This window comes from Gossypium arboreum, chromosome 3 (genome assembly GCF_025698485.1).
Source record: "Gossypium arboreum isolate Shixiya-1 chromosome 3, ASM2569848v2, whole genome shotgun sequence".
Classification (NCBI taxonomy): domain Eukaryota; kingdom Viridiplantae; phylum Streptophyta; class Magnoliopsida; order Malvales; family Malvaceae; genus Gossypium; species Gossypium arboreum.
Window position 1 is genome coordinate 61,257,122 of NC_069072.1, and position 4,620 is coordinate 61,261,741.

The following is a 4,620-nucleotide window of genomic DNA, read 5'->3' on the forward strand; positions in this document are numbered from 1 at the left end:
TGCTTGAACATTTTAAAAGGCATGACGTTGATACTAGCCTCTAAATCAGCTAATGCATTATTAACATCTAAACTACCAATTAAGCAAGGAATAGTAAAGCTCCCTGGGTCTCTTAGTTTGTTGGGTAGTTTATTTTGGAGAATGGTCGAGCAAACTACGTTCAGCTCCACATGCGACGCCTCGTCAAACTTCCACTTATTTGCTAAAAGCTCCTTTAAAAATTTCATTGTGTTTGGCATCTGTGATACAGCTTCAATATACAGTAAGTTAATATGTAATTTTTTATGAGTTTAAGGAATTTACCAAACTGTTCATTTGAGCGGTCTTTCCTTATCGCATTGGGGTATGGCACACGAGGTTTATATTCGATAGTCACTGGTTTTTTTGTATTTTGATCTACCTCACCTTGACCTTTGCTTACCACAGTTTCTTGCCTCGGTTCTGGTTTAGGCTCAACGACTCCTTCGTCATCTTGAATATTAATTGCGTTGAGTTGTTCCCTTGGGCTAGGCTCAGTAGTACTGGGCAAACTACATTGTGGCCGTTCGGAGATTAGTTTAGAAAGCTGGCCTATCTGAGTTTTGAGGCTTTGGATCGACGCTTTTTGATTTTTAAGTGCTGTCTCGGTGTTCTAAAAATAGGTTTCTGACACTGATATAAACTTTGAGAGCATCTCTTCAAGGTTTGGCTTCTTATCCTGTTGGTAGGGTGGTTGTTGGTAGCTCGAAGGATGTTGTGGTCTTTGATTTCCTTGATCGCCCCATAAGAAATTGGGGTCGTTCCTCCAACCTGCATTATAAGTGTTACTATATAGATTGTTTTGAGGTCGAGGATTATTACCCATGTAGTTTAATTGCTCGTTATCCATGCTGTGGCCATAAGGTTGGTATTCCAAATGGTTTGTTCCATCGCTACTTGCTTCGCACTGCATTACTGGGTGAACCTGTGAAGAACTAAGAAAACCATCAATTTTTTTATTCAAGAGTTCTACCTGATTTGACAGCATGGTGATCGAATCGACGATATAAATACCAGCTATTTTTGTTGGCTTTGTCCTCATGAGTTGCCACTGATAGTTATTCAGTGACATCTCCTCTATAAACTCATAGGCATCTTCCGGAGTTTTATTATTGATGGTTCCTCTAACCGCTGCGTCAACCATTTGCCAAGTCGAAAGATTCAGACCATTGTGAAATGTTTGTACTTAGAGCCAAAGTGGTAACCCATAGTGAGGGCACCTTCTTAGAATGTCCTTGTATCTCTCTCATGCATCGTAGAGTGTTTCTAAATCCATCTACACAAAAGAAGAGATATCATTACGTAATTTAGCCGTTTTAGCCGTCGAAAAATATTTTAGTAAAAAATTTTCGGTCATTTGTTCCCAAGTAGTAATTGACCCTCGTGGTAACGAGTTCAACCACTGTTTAGCTTTGTTCCTTAATGAAAAAGGGAATAACTGAAGACAAATGGCATCATCAGAAACGCCATTGATTTTAAATGTATCACAAAATTCCAGAAAGTTTGCTAAGTGAGCGTTGGGATCTTCATCCTACAAACTATCAAACTAAACAAATTGTTGTATCATCTGAATAGTGTTAGGTTTTAATTCAAAAGTATTGGCAGCTACAGTAGGTCTAACTATGCTAGATTCAGTTCCTGTTAAAGAAGGTTTAGCATAATCATACATAGTGCGTGGAGTAGGATTTTGATTAACCGCAATTGCAGGAGGTAGTTGATTGCCTTGGTTTTCAGCCATCTCTTCGGTTGAAGGTTGAGCATCGTCTTCTTGCTCATTCTCCGTGTATCTTAAGCTGCGCCTTATTTCTTTTTGGTTTCTGCGAACTGTACGATCGATTTCTTTGTCAAAAAGTAATGGTCCCGACGGGTTTCTTCTAGTCATAAACTATAAAAACCTGCCAAGAGACGAAACAAAAGAAAATAAATAAGTAAGTAGTAATAATATAAAATTAAATTGCAAGAAAAAATAAATGGCTAAAGTAATAAAAATTGAGCGTTCCTAATATTTCAGTTCCCCGGCAACGGCGCCAAAAACTTGATCGTGTGATTTCGTGATAGGTTTTAATTATTTATAATTACTCATTCTTAAACTAACTATTATTGCGATGTAGGCAAGTGTACCTATCGAACAGTAGCATAGTTTTAGCAAGACCAGATTGTCGAACCCAAAGGAACTAAAAGTATTAGTAATGACTGTCTTTTTATTATATAGCCTAAGAATAAAGAGATTTTGTTTTAATTAAATAATTATCTAAACTAAGAACGCACAGAGAAAAGAATTAGGGAATTGCTTTTGGGAAAAATCGATTGACTTAAGACAATACCTAAGGAAAAATCCACCTAGCCTTGTTATTTTGGCTCCGAATCAGACGATTTATTCATTCAACTTGTTTTGTAGAGATCCCTAAGTTACATTATTATCCCTATTCAAGACTAATAACGTCTAATCCCTAGATTGAATAACTGAGACTTTTCTCTAATTAACACTCTAGGGTTGCATTAACTCAATCTATGGATCCCCTTCTTACGTTTCAGCCTAATTCAGCAAAATCTTGTCACCCTATGTCTAGGCGCGCAATCAACTCCGCTTAATTATGACAAATGTACTCTTAAACAATGTCTATTCCTCCTCTGAATAAGAGCATGTCTTGAATCAGTATCCTGGGATATCAAAACAAGAATTAAGAACACATAATTAAGAACAAGTTAAATATTTATCATGCGATTCAGAAAATAATAACAAGATTCGTCTTAGGTTTCATTCCCCTTAGGTATGTAGGGGTTTTAGTTCATAAATAAATAAGGAAACATCTCAAAAGAATAAAGAATACAAAACATAAAGAAAACCCAAAACTCCTGAAGGGAAATTGAGGAGAGATCTTCAGTCTTGATGATGAATCTGGCTTCTAAGATGGATTAATCGACTTCCTTGGAGTAATTCCTTCTCTCTATTCTCCGTCTCTCTTTTCTTCCTTCTCTAGGGTGTATTTATAGGCTTTGGAATGCCTAAAAAACCCTCAAAATTAGCCTTTTCCGAATTGGACTCAACTTGGGCTCGGCAGGGACACGCCCGTGGCACACGCCTGTGTTCGATTACTTCAGGCCATTCTCGAGCCTGCCAAATTGACGGCCGTATGGTCTGCCTGTGTGAGGAGGTCTAGGCCGTTTTGATTTCGTACTTTGGCTCATTTTCTCCGTTTTTGACACGTTTCTTGTTCCTTTCTCTCTCCTATGCTCTCCTAAGTATAAAACATGAAATTAAAGCATTAAGAGCATCGAATTCACCAATTCTAATGGAAAATTATCCATAAAATGCATTAAACATAGGGTAAAAATATGTATAATTTACGGTTTATCACATGAATTATAACAGTAGTACTATGTTTGTTTATCTGGGAAATGATAAAACGAATAATGATTTGAAAAAGATGTATTAGTAGGTCAGAATGAAACGTGGTATTTCTGAATCTGTATTTAAATGCTGGATGTATCAAAAAGATAGAGATGATACTTTCAAGATGGGTATAATTAGTGAAAATACCGAAATGGAAATAGGACAAAGTTACCATAAATTTTATATCAGGATTATCCCTGTCTAGGAAAAAGAAAGATACTATTTGAGTAATTGTTGATTTTTTGATGAAGCTCGCACATTCCATTCTAGAATGAGTGGATTTCACACTTGATAGATTGCTTGAATGATCTATTTTTGAGATTGTCAGATTATATGATGGCTTCTATTATTTCTGATAGAGATCTATAGTCTAAATTCTGATTCTGAAACAAGTTACAAGAAACTCTGGGTATACGGTTACATTTTAGTACCGTATTTCATTTTTAGACAGATGATAAATCTAAACATATGATTCAGAATTTGGAAGTTGTGCTTCGATGTTGTGTACTTGAAGTTGAAGGTAACTGAGAAAAGTATTTGCCTCTGGGTGAATTTGCTTATTATATCAGCTAACAGTCAAGTATAAAATTGTACCGTATGAGGTTTTATATGGTCACAAGCACAAAAATCCATAGTTTTGGACTAAGCTTAGCAAGAAAAGATATATGTAGTAAGTATGATTCTTTGAAATCAAAAAGAAGATGAAAATGATCTGAGACATTTTAAAAGCAGTATTTGAATGTCAAAAATTTGATGTGGATCTAAAAGGAAAAGAAATAGAGTTTTAGATTGGCGACAAAATATTTTTGAAAGTTTTGCCATGGAAGAAAGTTCCCCGGTTTGGCAGTAAAGGAAAACTAATTCTATGGTTTAATGGGTCATATGAGATCAGTGAAAAGAATTAGACCTGTTGCGTATTGATTGGTATTATTATCAGAGTTCTACAGAATTCAGAATTCAGAATGATTTTACGAGTATATGTGTTATGACAGTATCGATTAGTCCCATTATGTGACAGCCCAAAATTGACCCTAGTCGGAATGTGGTTTCGGGACCACAAAACCGAGGCATAAAAATAATTAAAAATTTAATTTGATGCCTATGATATGTGTTAAATTGTGTATGACATTTTGATGTTTCAATTTAGAAATTATAAATGTGAATTTCACTAGAAAGGACCTAGTAGTAAACTTTGAAAGTATGATGGG

General features: G+C 35.7%; 1 non-coding gene across 1 annotated transcript; it reads left to right on the forward strand.

Annotated features, from left to right (window-relative positions):
• The first annotated feature begins 1,220 nt into the window (after positions 1 to 1,220).
• Positions 1,221 to 1,327, forward strand: LOC128290810 (small nucleolar RNA R71). Its single transcript, XR_008280596.1, has one exon. It is a non-coding gene; the product is annotated as a small nucleolar RNA R71 (small nucleolar RNA).
• The last annotated feature ends 3,293 nt before the right edge of the window (positions 1,328 to 4,620 follow it).